Raw genomic sequence first — 18,341 nt, 5'->3', positions numbered from 1 at the left:
GAAGGGAATGCGAGTGTTTGATACTTGCCTTATAATTAGCAACTAAGAACAGCTGTAAATAACAGTCATGACCAACTCTAGATTCAGTAATGATGCTGCCCTGATAGCTACACTTATTATTGTCTTCATTGCTAAGCTTCATGGGAGCTCAATTAGAGCTCAGGAAACTCTAGTAATGAGTTAAATTTAGCATACAAATGTAAACTTTAAGAATCTTTACTCCCTTAGTACTTAACTTAGTAAATATCCCTTACATATGCATAAAATTAATTCCTGTGGAACTGTGTGCCATTTTCCTGTATAATCTCGAGAAAACATTAGCTTTATATATGATCACTTCTCAAATAGGCAGTAACCCAGGAGGCATGACCAGATTTTGACAAAAACTGTTGTAACTTAGGAATCAGTTATTATGACCAATATCTTCTAAAACATGAAAAAGAACCATAACATGGGAAGTAGTATGAGAAGATAAATGCATTAAAGAATTAACATATTTGGAAACCATGGATACTGAGAAATACATATGTAATAATATAAGATAGGAGAAATAAATATAATCAATGGGAGTATGAATTGTAACTGAATAGTGCATAGAATCTCACAGTGGAATCCTTTGGGCAAAATAAAAATAGGAATATACCAAGGAAGGATGAAACTTATTCCAAAGAATCATATCTTTTAGAAATAAAGATGGAATAGCATTATATGTCAAGAAGATGTAATTTAAAATAGCTTTGTTACCTTTTCTGTTTATTAAGTAATACGCAGTTGTTAAAAAAACCCAAACATTCGAGAATTAGGAAGAATAAAAGTACCACTAATGTCACCATCACATATTTATGTATTCTAGAAGACATATTTATATGTACATTCACATAAACCTCCATATTGAAGAAAAAAATGACAGAAAGTGTTTGCCTAAAGACAAATACAGGACAACATGGGGATCTTGTTAGAGGTGACTAACTGGCTGCTTAGATGGAGAAACTGGACATTAGGGCTGACAGTTCACAAGCTAGAAGAGGCAGGGTAGACTAGTAATGGAAATAGTCACAAGAGTTAATTATAGAAATTTTAACAATGACAATGAGAGCTACTATTTATTATGGGCTAACGTTATGCCAGGTACTCTACATGAATTATCTAATACCACAGAACAGTGAACTGGATACTATTTCCTTCAGTTTACAGATGATACTAGATAATTTGCCTCTGTATGCATAGCATGCAAATTACATTAGTGGTCAAGGACTTAAACTCCCAGACATGTGCTAGAAGTTTCCTTCAGGACGGCACATGAAATACTCAGGAGACTGCTGACCGTGTCATGACCCTTATAGCTGGGGAAATCATCCAGGACCCCCTTTGGCCATCAGGATAGAATTTGTTGTTGAAGTGATGGAAGAAATATTGAACCTGGGGGAACAGGGCATTTCTACACCGCTCTTGTCTCCACTATAGCAGCTTCTCCACCACACCTACTCCTCTGGGTTATGATCATCTTACATCTTATTCTGAGATGGAGAAATATCAGGTTGCTCCCATGGACTGCACTGTAGCCCTGGGAAGCTTGGGAAGCAAGCATCTGACCTGTCTGGCTATTAGGGTAGAGGCCGTCTGTGCTGCTCACCACGGCACAGAGTAGAGGACTCCACAAACACCAGAAGGAGGTCAGGTCCCGGGATGCCACGACACAACAAATATCCAGCAAACAGAGGGAGGGAGAAGACTATCTCATTAGAGGAATTTGCCATAGTGGAAGGAAATACTGAGAGGAGAAACATTTAAAAGAGAAAAGAAAGAAAAGTCTGCTATGTGTTAACTTTTCCTCTTGTACTTCCTTTTGTTTTCACTACCTTTATATTTTTTTCAAGAATTGATAATATAGTCATTTATTTTTCACACATTTTTTCTCTAGTCAACACATTTTAAATTTGTAAGTCAGAAACTACCTGCACCTCTTAAAAATATTCTTTTTTCCTATCCCTTTATAAGCAGTGTTTTTTGAAATGTCCTTTAGGTGTCCTGAGGAGATAACTTCAAGAGATGAGAGAGCTCTAGGCCATTTTATTTGTTTCATTTAATTATTTAAAATTTTTTAAAGCTATACTGAGGTATAATTGACAAATACAATTGTAAGATACTTTAAGTTGCATCATGGTGGTTTGATACACATCTATTCCCTCACACATTATCTTGTTCTGTTTTGTGGGAGGAGAGTGGCAAGAACATTTAGGTTCTACCCTCTTAGAAAATGTTATTTATATGATAGTTCCATTATTAAGTTTATTCACATTACTCAATTAGGTGGCAACTCTTTAGAAGCAATAAAAGGCTATTTGCTTGATAGTAAGCTATTCTGTTGCTTTAAGGGTGCATATAGGAAATAAGTAGTTAGTTAAAAGGATTTAAATTCTATTGGGTCTTTGCAAACAAGAGACAATACCAGAGTGCACCTTTGAACTTCAAAGCTTTCAAAATGGGGCAGGGTCAGAAGAGTTTAAATGGGAAAAGAGGGAGGAACATGGAGACTGAGTGTATTTGTTTTTGGAGGGTGAGGATACAGATGAAACTCTGCAAGGAAGCTAATTTTTTTCTAACAGCAAACCAGAGAAATAGGCCATTCGTCCTCCCATCAGGTCATCATATCAGAGGTATGATTTCCTGATGGTTTTGTAGGGAGTGAGTTACAAATTTGGTTTTAAAACCTATCTTCAACTTGTTCGAGTGTCAAGAGCTCTTCCTAGATCTTGTATTTTCAGCTCTTATTATAGCTATTAATGCATCTAAAAGTCACAAACATTTTAATTAAACAGTTAATATTTTACTTAAGATATTTAATTGTTTTGAGGTAAAGTAAAAAAAACAAAAACACATATCTCATGGAAGATTTAACACATTCCTGAAAGCAGAAACTCAAACCACTGTTTGTTCCTTCTCTAGTCATAGCAATATAGTTTTTCTCTTCATTTGCCATAAACATCTACCATGCTGTCAAACAATTTTATACAGAAGTGCCAGTTGAAAGAATAGGCATATAATGAAATGCCTTTACACTAGAAAATATCCTTTTCAATAGAATTGGTTCTGTTCAGGTCTTTTTTATACTGCTGAATTATCTAGTTTTTGTTGTTGGTGGTGGTGGTTTTCTCTTTCAGATAACAGAGCACTAATGCAGCTGTGGACCATTCTACTCTAAAAACTCTTGATTTGGGTGCCCTGCTGGGCAGAAATCACCTTCTATAAAACTATCATACATTTACAGTTTGCCTGATTGGTGTCATACACTTTATGTATATCACTTAATCTCTATAGAAAATACCCTTAGTGACAGCAGAACAGAATGTCGTGCTTCTTGCTACACCTTTTCTTCCTGGTTGTTCTAGCACAAGCCTTACTTTATCAACATTATCAAGAATTTTTAGGATTTCAGCACTAGATATCTATTGAAAGAATATAAAAGTATGCATTGAATTGTATGTTTCTTTTATCATATTCACAAATAACATATCCCCTTGAAATGTGACCATTTACATTGAATCAAAAATTACATTCTCATTTTCCTCTGTTCTTGCTCTATGAGGCTGAACTTGACTTGTGGGATAATAGACTAGCATCATTTGTTGGTGAAGTTCAAGCTCATTGGTAAGATATTTTTTGCTATTTATTTCAATATTAGTTGCAGTTTTTCGTGGCACCAGTAGTTCAGGGACAACTGAAAGCACTATGCATATTTCAGTCATCTAAGGTAAATTCCAATTCATTGCTAAAACAGGCATGTTAATGCAGGAGGTCAAATCGTATAACATAAATGAGTGCCCAATAAATACTAGCCATATAGTTTGGTAATGATGATGATACAGATGTTGGTTAACTATAAAAAGTTAAAAATTTTGCATTGCAACTAAATACAAGTTTCAAAAAAGGTAAAACTCTAGTCTTCCCTTTATCTCAGGCTATTTTAGGAAATAAAACAGAGGGGAATATTTTTATTTGGAAAGTCTAACTTCGAGGTAAGAATCAAAAGGAAATGTAATTTGATTTAGAAACAAGCCAAAGCAAAACCAAATGAAGAAAAAAACATATATATAATAGAATACAAAAATGTCAACACTGCCTAGAGACACACGGTGAAAACATTTTTGAGGACAAAAATCCACTGGCTCAGCTTCTTTTTGTTGTGCCCAAGATCGCGAATCCGAGAAACCACCAAGGAGCCGACACCGATGCAAACACACGAGGGTTTATTACAAGCTCGAGCTTGGGTCCGAGTATACCCGACACAGCGGAGCAGGGGCTTGGACCCCCGAGGTGGGTTCCAGCTTAGTTTTAAGGGCTGGTCTAGGGGACCTCCAGAAAGGGTGGAGCAATTCCTCAAATTCTGTTTACATTTTGATATGGGGCCTTCAAGGGCATTGAGCTCTGTTCTCATTCTAATAGGGGCTTCCTGCCCTTAGCTTGGGCTCTGTTTTTATTCTAATATGAGACTTTCTAGGACGTTAAACTGTAAGCTGTTTTCTTCCTGTAACTGACAAGTTCAGTTCTTATTCACAGGGGCCTGGGATGGCTGTACTTGTGATAACCCTGAACTTAAAGTGGAATGGCCTTAATTTTCTCGGCCTCCACATTTTATCAATGGCTTTTGCCAGAAACTTGCTCATTGGCATCTCTAAATATCTATAGATGTATTTATTTTACTCTTTATATCTCCCTTAGCTGCTGATTTACATGCACATCATCTTTCTATCTATGTCATACTAAAAAGGACAAGATGAATGTCATGGTCAATATTGAGTATCAAGTTATCTAATCTAGTGCAGGGAGTGCAGGAATAACCTATTGGATGTCTTATTTATCTCAAGTCATAACATTTACATTAATATAATCTACTTTCTTGTTTCAGAACTTTACTGTAAGTGGAAGAACATTTTAAAATTCTCTTTCTAAAAATATTGAAATTTCAAACTGTCGAGAAGGAAGTTATTTGTTTTTAATTGCACAGAACTTTATAGAGAGTCTTCTCCAATATGCCACCCGGAATGTTTCTTCTGGAATGACTTTTCTTCCTTCGCATTTCCTTTCTTTGAAAAAAATGAAACAAAACAAAAAACAGCTTGATTTTGCTTCCCAATTTATGACAAACTTTTTATATGATATTGAGCAAGCCATTTTGGTTTTGTTTTATTCCTTAAATAGCAAATGACTTGTAAAGATAAAATGAAAATTTAAAAACAAAAACAAAACGAAAAAACTTTTAAAAGCAAAATAACATTATTCTATAATTTTATAATAAATATTATACATCTAAAATCCAAAAGAATTTCCTCAAGTATTTTTAGTGTCCCATCTCTCATGGTAAATTAATGCTCAAAACATAATTATATATATATATATATATATATATATATATATATATATATATATGGCATCAATGTTTTTAAGCTACTTTTGGCTATGGACTGATCCATTTGGGTAGACTATCAGGAAGTTTCCAGATGGTCTTTATCACTTTACTACTGGTAGAAACTGGTGCTGGTGGAGAAATTTGACATGAAAAGTTAAGAGAATTCTGTATCACTGAAGTTGGAGGGCTGGCTTTCATTCTTGACTCTTGTCTGCAATTATGTCGACCAAGTTAAATCTTCTCTGGATCTCTGTTTCCTCATCTATTAAGTAAAAGATTTGACTTCATGATTTCTAGGATCCATCCAAGTTTTTCTCTCTTCCATCCCTTCACTGACAATTTAGATATATTCTCAGTCAAGATTCAGTAACAAATATATGAGGAAACAAGAATAAAATATTGTTTCAAATTTTTGGTTTTAGTTTTAGTTCTTATATATTTGAATTCTTGCCACATTTTTTCAAATGTTCATAATGCGGGCAGCCCAGGCAGCTCAGCGGTTTGGCGCCTGCTTTCAGCCCAGGGCGTGATCCTGGAGACCCGGGATCGAGTCCCATATCAGGCTCCCTGCTTGGAGCCTGTGTCTCCCTCTGCCTGTGTCTCTGCCTCTCTCTCTCTCTCCCTTTCTGTGTCTCTCATGAATAAATAAATAAAATCTTTTTTTAAAAAAAAATGTTCATAATGCTTTAAACAAGCTGGAAAACAATGTCTCTCATTAGCAGGATGAATAAAATTATGACATAGTCATATCACATGTATGACTACATAGCTACATACAACATAGGTGAATCTTAGAATACTCAATGAATAGAATAGAACATAAAAGAATACTTATGGCTTTATTCCTTTTGTGGAAATTTTCAAACCAGGAAAAACTAAACTCTATTGTTTAGGAGTGCTTATATAGATTACAAAACTATCTCTTTTAAAGGAAAGGAAGCTATTATTCCAAACATCATGAAAGTGTAGAAAATTGTTTTCCACTAAAACTTTTGATTTAGTTTGCATGGTATCTGTGGATTATGTTCACACCTTAGACAATGTTGTTTATTTTATTGAGGACACTGTGCTGCTTCACCTAAGGATATACCAAATTGATTTGGTACCTAAGTAAATGAAACCTAAAGGAATAATATAATAATCAATATTAGCATAGCTACGTCTACTAGTAGGGACTACTACTAGTAGCTGTGTCCTTTCTTATAGGGAACAGACACTGCCATAGAAGTCTGTATTTTCCTAATTTTAATCTGATGATTTCATTTAGATGATATTAAAGTGTAAGTTATGTTTGATTAGATAAGGACAACTCAAAATAAATTTATGTTATCAAGATTTTAAGCATTGACTGATAAAACACATTGCAGTGAATTTGCCCACAAGATGTCGTATTACATATCAACCTCAATGTCATATTACATAATGTGAAAAGGGAATTTATAATTTAACCCCTCCCTTCCCCTCCCTTTTCTCTACAATATAAAGATAGGTATTAGAAAGTGCTGAGGAAAAAAGAAAGGCAGCTAAGAAATTACCCATGAGACACTTATAAATGGAGTCTAATTTGTAATTTTACAAAGTGATGACAAAATGTTCACCTTTCTCATGTTTTCATGACTTTAATAAAGCCATTAAATGATGGCCCAGATTTTACACTCTGATATCTTACCTGTCCAGGTAGATCGATATTCTTGCTCCGACTTCCTTAAAAATGAATGTTCTATACATCCCTTTCCATCAGGAACCTATTGTCTAAGACTATATGGTTTGTTAATTTGTACCAAGGCGTTAACAGATAAATAATTGTATGTCATTCCATTTTCCCAGGTGTATTTCTATTTAATTAATACTCAGACCAAAGTACACACCAATTTTGAGAATTCTAACCTCTGAGCTGGTTGGGAAGAGATATATTTTTACCAGAATGGGAGAAGATATTTTTTTGCTCTAATATCCAAAATTATCAGTGGATTTTTTTTACATAATTTCAATGTACATATTTTCATATATCCAAAGCATTACACTACCCAAAACTTTCTTCAGTGTTAATACCACCTGAGCTTTCATTTATTCAATAAAATTTTGTTTAGTTCATTTTTTTGCTGCAGTCCCTATGTTGGACACTAGAGACAAAGATTAATAGTCTTTATGATGAAGTATTTCACTGTGGAATTCACAAACTGCAGTGGATACAAAGTTGTACCAGTAGAGCAAAGTACTATAAGAGCATTGAAGGGGAGCACTAACAAATTGAGAGAGCTGGGAAATGAAGTAATCTGTAAAGGGCTTTCACTATGCCTACCTAGCTCCTAATATACGCCCCAGGCTGCAGTTCATACCATTTTCTCCTTGTCATTAATTTACTGAGTGGGTAAGGGCAAGGAACTTTTCACATTAGGCTTTAAGGGGATACACATATAAAATAAAGGAAATGGAAAAACCATCTATGATATTTCTATCACTTCTAATTTACAGCATTATAAGGTTTAAAGAGGAAGGATTACATGAAAAGTAATAACCTTTATTTTACTGAATATTAACCTGTGTATTATTTAAATATTTCTAAAGTCTCTAAACAGTATTCTAGATATTCCTATAAATGTCTCATGAACACATTTAGCTGCCTATTGTGTGGCATCTAACATTTCCTTCCCATTGGTATAATTTCCTATAGTCAGTCAGTTATGCTTCAGTAACAAACAAACCCTGAAATCTCAGTGTCTGCACACTTAAAAGTTTTCTTTTTGTTTATTTGTTTCAGATTTTTATTTAAATTCTAGTTACTTAATGTATAGTGTAGTATTGGTTTCAGGAATAGAAATTAGTGATTCATCACTTGCGTATAATACCCAGTGCTCATCACACAAGTGCCCTCCTTAATGCCTATCTTCCACTTAGCCCATCCCCCACCCAATTCCCTTCCAACAAACCATAAAAGTTCATTCTTACTCAGATTATGCCAAATTCTCTGAGGATCAGAAAACCATTCTGAGACAGCATGGAATTCTCCTCCAAGATGTAACTTGGAGTTCCAATCTAAAAAAGGTTCCACCATCTTATCATATTTCCAACTCAGTAAGTGACCTGAAGAATCATTAAGGCAAAGAAAGAAATTCTGGAAGGACTTGCATTGGTTCTTGAATGCCTTGGCCTAAAAGTAAACAGGTCATTTCTGCTCACAGAGCATTGACCAGAAGTAGTCAAATAGCCATATAGGCTCACTTAATTGTAATGAGACTAATAATGTGAGGAGCACATGGATATTTGGCAAGAAATTAACATCTCTGCCTCATTTTCCATGATCATTTCCATAGCCATTGCCTCCGTGGATTCTTTGTGGCCAACAAATGTCAGAGTGGTGCTTTATTTTCTGGACACTCAATGCATTAGAACCAGACAGTACTCTATCCTGCAGTGTGGAGCACCTTCCTGCCAGCTTTGTGCTACACATCCTTTTTGGCCACTTAAATAATGCTACTGGTGAACCAAACTCACAAAGCTTTTAATGGAAATGTTTTCACTTCCCGTTCATAAACTCACATATTATAATAAATTTATATGTAATTACCTAATGGTTATCCAAAAAAATAGAAATCACTTTCTCCTTTCTAGGTTATATACTCCTACCTTTAACTTTTCTTTCAGTCATTCTCTTCATAGAGCACCACGTTCAGGCCTTATGATATGAGGCTTGTGCTTTCCTTAGGGTTCTGTCAATAAAAACAGATTAAGGTTTTATTAAAGGCATGAGCTGGAAAATACATACCAGTCCTTAGTCTAGTTAGAAGTTTAATTCAAGCCAATTCAAAGAGACATGGGCATGGAACACAGTGTTTGCACCATTTCTAGGCATGTTATATTTAAGGAGATCAATGTAAATAATTTCATGATCAGTTTATGCTGTGGGGAGATCCCTATCACATCTCAGAACTTTTTCCTCTTACCAAAACTTCTTACAAGGCATTGGAAGGCAATCCCTTTTCTGTGCATAGGGAAAAAATAGTGAGGGCTATATGTCACACCATTATACCTAGGTAGTTTTCTCCCCATTGTTTATCTTCCACCACAGCTAACTTCACCTTTTGTATCTTTTGTGCATTTCATCAACATTTTAACTCTAACTTTTAAAGGTTTGTTAGCAAGAATGTTTAGAAATCACGCTATATGATGGGTTGAACAAGTTTGAATTTTTTTTCTCTCTCTCTACTATGAAGCCTGAAAGCCACTGGACTTCAGCAAATCCATGTCTGTTTGAATCAACTAATATTCCAGCTATTGGAGAAGGTTTTATCTCAGAGCTGCCTCTGGAAAATTCCTGTGCTATATGTCATAAGCCAGGCTCTGGCCTCCTGTCTGAGACACTTTCCTGATGGGAAAGGCCACCCAAGATGGGACTATCCCTCAGGCTGAAAGAGATGGAGTCAGGTCAAGCCAATTTCCTAAACTGCCAATTTAAACAATGACATCATTTCACATGCCAAAAATCTATTTGTACATAATCAGGGAAAGATCAAAAAAAGAAACTATAATAAGGATAATTTCTAGTGAGTTTAAATCCATGCCTGACCATGTTTGTTTACATTATTTCTCTCTCTGTTAACTTTTAGAATGTTAGCTCTTTGAGGACAGAACAGAGCTTTTTAATATTAGGTACACATTCTGTCTTTATGTGACAGCTTAATAAATGTTTAACATATAATTAGGCCAAAATTGTCCTTATAGTTTAAAAAAAAGAAGTAGTCCCTCTTTTGGGTAGAATGGTCCCATTTAAAGAAGAAAAAAAAACTTTAATTTTTTTTTGAAATAATCATTGGTTTTAACTACGGTGTGTGTGTGTGTATGTGTGTGAAAACTAAATTTGTTAGTACAGATCAATTGAGTTCTCCTAAGTACTGATGTCATTATTTATACATAAATTGTTAATAAAATTATACAGAATATAATTATTAAAATTCGATATTTACAATAGTATTAGAAACAGCCTCAATCTGGGGAAAATATTTAGACATTTAACAATATACAGAAATATGTGAAAATAGGAAATTAGGCCCTTGTGAAGCAGAAGGTTTTGAAAAGAAGGGGAAGATCTAAAGAAGAGAAAGTTATCATAAAATTTTGGTAGTTACCAGGATAATTATATGAGTTTAAGAATTAGTTAATTATACTAACCTAGCAATAAATTCAGAGAAATTGTCAATCAGTGAAAATTCAATTACTTTCACCACTTTGTCTAAAATTTTCTTGATTTTTATCCTTTTTTTCCCCACTCTGAGTTTTTACTTTGAGTTTAATTCTGAAAGAAATTATTTCCCAATCTATCTCAAATTAGAAGCTCTGATCAAGAGACTAACTAATGCCTGAGGACATAACGCTGAAGAGCATAGTCAATATTAAGAGATAATATTGCCCGTAGACCCTGGGCCTTGAAACTTAGAAGACATTGCTGCAGTCGACTTCTAGCTATTGCCCTTTCCAGCAGGTGAAAGTCTGCAAGGTCAAGAGGATCTTTAATCTAGACCATTCTCTTAGTACCCCTGAACCTGGAGTTCCCTACCCTAAGGCACCACGCCCACCAGGGTCAGTGCACATCTCTTTAATAAGTCTCTCAAGGGCAGACTATTATCTATTATATTTATGTGCTTCTGTCTAAAAAGCATATTTTTGCAAGTGTACCACATAAAGTAGTATAATATTATTTGAAAATAGACTCTATTAAGGTACAGAAGCTTAATATAAACCCATGACTATTCAACAAAATATAAAATAAATCAATGGTGAATATAAAATGGAATCTTAAAATGTACATAAATAATTATAAAGAACCAAGAAAAGAGGAACATTGGACAAACTGCAGATGAGCAATTAGCACATGAGTTGCAAATGGTAGATTTAAAAGCAACAATCATACTGATAACTATTTTAACTATAAATTATATAAACATACCATTTTAAAAGGCAGAGATTATTATGCACAAAAATAGACCTATATGACATGTACAAGAAAATCAGATAGATGAAAGTAAAAAGAATGAAAAAAGATACACTATTTACTCAGAATATGTGTAAACATAAGAAAGCTGGAATGGCTTTATTAATATCAGACTAAGTAGATTTTGAAATAGGGAAAATTACCTCAGATAGATATAGCAAAAACTGACAGAATTTAAAGAACCTACCATCTCTGTCAGAAGACAGAGATGACCTGAACACTACTGTCAACCAACTTGATTTCTAAAGGAACTCAAAAAAGAATAATGCATGCTCCTTCAAGTTCATATGAAACTTTCACCCAGATATATGCTGAACCATTAAAGGTTAAGTAAACAAAAAGGACTGAATTTTTAATAATTTATAATTAATGTAGTTAGTAATTTTACGTATTTATTTTCTTCCAAGTTTTTACTTAAATTCCAGTTAGTTAACATATAGTGTTATATTAGTTTCAGGTATGGAATTCACTGATTCAGCACTTAACATATAATACCCAGTGCTCATCACAAGTACCCTCCTTAATCCCCATCACCTATTTCACCTATCCCCCTGCCCAGCTCCCTTCTAGTAACCATCAGTTTGTTCTCTATATTTAAGAGTCTGTTTCTTGCTTTTCCTGTTTTCCCCTCTATGTTCATCTGTTTTGTTTCTTAAATTCCACATATGAGTGAAACCATATGGTATTTGTCTTTCTTTGACTTCTTTCACTTAGCTTAATACACTTCAGTTCCATCTACATTGTTGCAAATGACAAGAGTAATTTGATGGCTGAGTAATATTCCATTGTATATATACATCACATTTTCTTTATCCATTCATCAATTGATGAACATTTGGGCTCTTTCCATAATTTGGCTGTTGTTGATAATGCTACTATAAACATAGAAGTGCATGTATTCCCTTTATATTAATATTTTTATATCCTTTGGATAAATACCTAAGTAGCACAATTGCTGGATCATAGAGTAATTCTATTTTTAACTTTTTGAGGAACTGCCATACTCTTTTCCAAAGTGGCTGCACCAATTTGCACTCCCACCAACAGGGTGAGAAAATTCCCCTTCCCCTGAATCCTCAGTAACATCCGTTGGTCCCTGTGTCATTAATTTTAGCTCTTCTGATTGGTGTGAGATGATATCTCATTGTAGTTTTGATTTGTATTTCCCTGATGGTCAGTGATGTTGGGCACTTTTTCATGTGTCTATTGGCCATTTGTACATCTTTGAAGAAATGTCTAGTCATATCTTCTGCCCATTTTTTAACTGGATTGTTTGTTTTTTGGGTGTTGAGTTTTATAAGTTCTTTTTGTATTTTGGATACTAACCCTTTATCAGATATGTCATTTGCAAATATCTTCTCCCAATCTGTAGTCTGCCTTTTAGTTTTGTTGATGTTTCCTCCGCTGTGCAGAAGCTTTTTATTTTGATGATGTCTCAATGGTTTATTTTTGTTTTTGTTTCCCTTGCCTCAGGAGACTCATCTAGAAAGAAGTTGCTATGGCCAAGGTCAAAGAAGTTACTGTCTACATTCTCCTCTAGGATTTTAATGGTTTCCCACCTCATATTTATATCTTTAATCCATTTTGAATTTATTTTTGTGTATGGTGTAAGAAAGTGGCCCAGTTTCATTCTTCTGCATGTGGCCGTCTAGTTTTCCCAACACTATTTGTTGAAGAGATTGTCATTTTTCCATTAGATACTCTTTCCTACTTTATCAAAGATTAATTGACCATATAGTTGTGGGCTCATTTCTGGGATTTCTTTTTTGTTCAGTTGTGCCTGGTTTTGTACCAGTACTATACTGTCTTGATCACTACAGCTTTATAATAATATAATTTGAAGTCCAGAATTGTGATGCCTTTAGCTTTGCTTTGCTTTCTTTTAAGATTGCTTTGGTTATCTGAGTCTTTTATGGTTCCACACAAATTTAGGATTGTTTGTTCTAGCTCTGTGAAAAATGCTATTGGTATGAATATAGGGGTTGCATTAAATGTGTAGATTGCTTTGGATAGCATAGATATTTTAACATATTTGTTCTTTCAATCCATGAGTATGGAATTTTTTCCCCATTTCTTTGTGTCCTCTTCAATTTCTTTCATCAGTGTTTTATAATTTTCAGAGTACAGGTCTTTTACAAACTCTTTAGTTCGGTGTATTCCTAAGTGTATTGTTTTTGGTGCAAGTGTAAATGGGATAGATTCCTTGATTTCTCTTTCTGCTGCTTCATTATTGGCGTATGGAAATACAACAGACTTCTATGCATCGGTTTTATATCCTGTCAGTTTGCTGAATTTAGGTATTATTTCTAACAGTTTTTTTGGTGGAGTCTTTCAGGTTTTCTACAGAGTATTGTGTCATCAGCAAATAATGAAAGTTTGATTTCTTCCTTGATGATTTGTGTGCCTTTTATTTCTTTTTGTTATCTAATTGCTGCAGCTAAGACTTCTAGTACTTTGTTACACAGTCACGATGAGAGTGGACATCCCTGTCTTGTCCTGACTATAGAGGAAAAGCTCTCAGTTTTTCCTTTTTGAGGATGATATTAGCTGTGGCTTTTTCATATATGGCCTTTATTATCTTGGGGCATGCTCCTTCTAACTCTACTTTGATGAGGGTTTTTGTCACAAATAGATGTTATACTTGGTCAAATGCTTTTTCTGAATCTATTGAAAGGATTGTATGGTTCTAATCCTTCATTAATGTGGTATATCACATTGATTAATTTGCAAATATTGACCCACCCTTGGATCCAAAGTATAAATCCTACTTGATTGTGGTGAATGAGTCTTATAATGTACTGTTGAAGTTGATTTGATAGCATTTTATTGAGAATTTTTGTGTTTATGTTCATCAGGGATATTGACTTGTGGTTTTCTTTTTTAGTGCAGTCTTTGTCTCATTTTGGTATCAGGATAACGTTGACCTCATAGAATGAATTTGGAAGCTTTCCTTCCATTTCTATTTTTTGGAATAGTTTGAGAGGAATAGATATAAGCTGCTCTTTAATTGTTTGGTAGAATTTACTCATGAAGCCATCTGGCTCTGGACTTTTGTTGATTGGGAGATTTTTGGTTCAAATTTTCTATTTCTTTCTGTTTTGGTGTTTATATATTTCTAAGAATTTATTCATTTCTGCAATATTGTCCAATCTGTTGGCATGTAGTTTATTATAATATTCTCTTGTAATTGTATTTCTGTGGTGTTGGTTTTGATTTCTCCTCTTTCATTTGTGACTTTTTTTATTTGGGTCATTTGTCTTTTCTTTTTGAGAAGTTTGGCTGAAGGTTTGTCAATGTTATTTTCAAAGAACCAGCTCCTGGTTTCGTTGATCTGTTCCATTATTTTTTAGTTTCTATATCATTTATTTCAGCTTTAACTTTTATTATTTCCCTTCCTCTGCTGGCTTTAGGCTTTTTTTTCTAGCTTCTTTAGGTGCAAGGTTACGTTGTTTATTTGAGATTTTTCTTGCTTCTTGAAGTAGGCCTGTATTGCTATATTCTTCCCTCTTATGGCTTTTGCTGCATCTCAAAGATTTTGAACTGCTGTGTTTTCATTTTCATTTGTTTCCATGTATTTTTAAATTTCTTCTTTGATTTCCTGGTTGAACCATTCATTGTTCAGTAGTGTATTTATGGTCTTTCCAAAGTTTTTCTTGTTGTTGACTTCAAGTTTTATAGTGTTATGATTGGAAAATATGCATAGTATGATATTAATCTTTTTGTACCTGATGAGGCCTGATTTGTGACTTAGTATGTTACCTAGTATGTTCCATATGTATTTGAAGAGAATGTGTATTCTGCTTCTTTAGGATGGAATGTTATGAATATATATGTTGAGTCCATGTGGTCCAGTGTGTCATTCAAAGCCATTGTTTCCTTGTTGACTTTCTGCTTAGATGATCTATTAATATAAGTGGGGTGTCCCCACTATTATTGTATTATTATCAGTTAGTTCCTTTATGTTTATTCTTAATTGTTTTATATATTTGAGTGCTCCCATGTTGGGGGCATAAATATTTATAATTATTAGATCCTCTTGTTGGATCATCCCTTTTATTATGATATAGTGCCCTTCTTCATTTCTTGTTATAGTCTTTGGTTTAAGATCTAGTTTGTCTAATATAGGTATTGTTACTCTGGCATTAATATAGTTAGTAATTTTAATTTTATGACCAAAAGTAAATTAAACTAGATATCAATACTGAAAGTTATTCTATATGTTGGCAAATTGAACACCAATAGAAAATAAATTTATTAAAAAAATAATTGAAAGTGTTTTTAATTCCCAAATATTTATAAATAATACAATACATTTAGAATAAAAAAATTACAAAATACTTTGAACTGAATGATAACAAAAAATAGCATCAAAACTCATATTATGAAGTTAAAGTGGTGTTTTGAAGAAAGTTAAATGCTTATACTAAAAAGGAAGAAATGTGACAAATAGTTACCTCAGTTTCTACTTTAAAACCTAGAAAAAGTGATGCCTGGGTGGCTCAGTGATTGAGTGTCTGCCTTTGGCCCAAGGTGTGGTCCCAGAGTCCCAGGATCAAGTCCAACATTGGGCTTCCTGCGAGGAGCCTGCTTCCCCCTCTGCCTATGTCTCTGCCTTCTCTCTGTGTCTCTCAGGAATAAATAAATAAAATCTTTTTAAAAATAAAGTAAAATAAAATAAAAAACTAGAAAAAGAAGAGCAAATAAAACCCAAAGTAAAGAGAAGAAAGTAAGTGATAAAGCTAATATTGGAAATCAATAAAATAGAAAATGTACATATAGTAGAGAAAAATAACTGTAACCAAAAATAGCTTCTGTGAAAAGCTTAATGAAATTGGTAAAACTCTGGAAATGTTGATCAAGAAGAATAAGACACAAATTATGAATGTTAGGAATAAGTGCTCCTATGGACATTAAGAGGATAGTAAGGAGGAGCACCTGAGTAGCTCAGTCAGTTTAGCATCTAACTCTTAGTTTTGGCTCAGATAATGATCTCAGGGTCAAAGAATTGAGCTCTACATTCAGGCTCTGTGCTCAGTAGATAGTCTGCTTGAGATTCTCTCCCTCTCTCTCCTCCATCCAGCTTTTTTTTTTCTGAAATAAATAAATGAATCTTTAAAAATAAAATGGAGGATAGTAAGGGAATATCATGAAAAATAGTATACAAATAAATTAAACATAGGTGAAATGCACAAATTACTTGCAAAACACAAATTAACAAAACATACATAAGAAGAAATAACAAATCTGAATAACTCTATTTAAGTTAAAGAAGTTGAATTTGTAATCTGAAATATCTGAACAATGCATCCAGTCCTGGATGACTTTACATAATTCTGCTAGACATTTAAGGAAGAAATAATACCAATCTATCACAAACTCTTTTAGAAAATAAGGAAATAAATGAATATTTTCTGCTTCATTTAATGAGACCAGCATCACCTGATAAAAAGTAACCAGAAAAAAAAGAAAGGAAATAAAACTATAAACCAATACCTCTCATGAACATCAATGCAACAATCCTCAAAAATGTTTTATGTGAAGTTAAAGGCAGGCATGGGATTAATTCAGAAACTGAAATTTGGTTTAGCTTTTCATTAACATAAGTGTAATTAACTATTCTATCAGAATAAAGATAAAAATATGATTATCCAAATAGATATAGAAAAAAAGCATTCAATACAATTCAATACCCAATGATGATTAGGTAGAAATAGTAGGGAATTTTCTCAATTTATAGTGTCTGCAACAAAATTACACACCTAACATTAGGCTTACTAGTAAAAAATTAAAAGACCTTCCATCTCCTAAAATCAGAAAAGTGGCAAATATAATTATGTTCATCATATCTATTAAACATTGTAATAAATGCAGCCTATGTAATAAGATAAGAATAAGGAAAAAATATATAATTTGAAACAAAAAAAGTAAAACTGTCTTTGTTTTCAGATAATAGGATCATGTATACAGAAAATTTTAATGAATCTAGAAAACAAAGCTTTTATAACTAATGAATGCATTTAGAAAGATTGCAGTTTATAGCACTGACACAAAAAAATGTACTATGTACTAGCAAAAAAGACTATGTACTAGCAATAAACATTTAAAAATTAAAAGCAATATGACTCACAATATCATCAAAAAACCTCAAAATCTTCAGAGAAAAACGTTTAAAAATATGTGCATGTTATGTATACTGAAAGCTACGAAACATTGCTGAGAGAAATTACACATAAAGAAATGTAGAGACATACCATGTTTCTGTATTGGATGATCCCATACTGTTAAACTGTCATCTTCACAAATTGGTCTCTGGTTTCAATGGTAAGCTAATTAACATTCCAGAAGGCTTTTTTTTTTTTTTTGTAGAAATTGACAAGTCGACTCTTAAACCTATATGGTCATGCAAAGGATCTAAAATAGCCAAAATTATTCTGAATAAAGGAAAAAAGAGAATTTACTATAAAGCTATAGCAATTAAGACTGTGATATTGGCATAAGGACTATACACATACACACACACACACACACACAGAATAATAGTAATAATAATAATAATAATGTGTGTGTGTGTGTGTGTGTGTACCCAGAAATAGACCCACCTATACTTGAGCCAATACCAAATTGATTTGGGGGTTTTCTGAGTTAGGCTGTATATTATAACCAGCCCATCTTTAATGTGTTCCCCAGACATTACCAATTTTCTTGAGTTTAGTCCATGGTAGAGTCTTTAAAAAATATAATAAGAAAAATAAACACTTGCTCCATATTTTTTACCAACAACATTCTCTAACAATATACTCATTAACATTTCTCCCTAGAAACACAAATATAACAGGGGAAAAAATGCAGAGTTTGGAGAACATTCCATTTTTGTGGAAGCAAAGTGTTGGAGGTCCAAGTCATGTGTTTTGTACTGACACTTTGCTCTGAATTGCACCTAAAATG

The 18,341-nt window shown here is 33.5% G+C and overlaps 1 long non-coding RNA gene across 1 annotated transcript; it reads right to left on the bottom strand.

The window, feature by feature from the left end:
- Positions 1-4,226: 4,226 nt before the first annotated feature.
- LOC118354414 (uncharacterized) lies at positions 4,227-17,815 on the bottom strand. The gene is made up of 4 exons (XR_004814839.2): positions 17,648-17,815; positions 15,851-16,021; positions 9,035-9,117; positions 4,227-5,084 (listed from the first exon to the last, which is right to left on the bottom strand). It is a non-coding gene; the product is annotated as an uncharacterized LOC118354414 (long non-coding RNA).
- Between the last annotated feature and the right edge of the window lie 526 nt (positions 17,816-18,341).

Source organism: Canis lupus, chromosome 4 (assembly GCF_003254725.2).
Source record: "Canis lupus dingo isolate Sandy chromosome 4, ASM325472v2, whole genome shotgun sequence".
NCBI lineage: Eukaryota > Metazoa > Chordata > Mammalia > Carnivora > Canidae > Canis > Canis lupus.
This window is presented reverse-complemented; position numbering and strand designations above follow the sequence as displayed.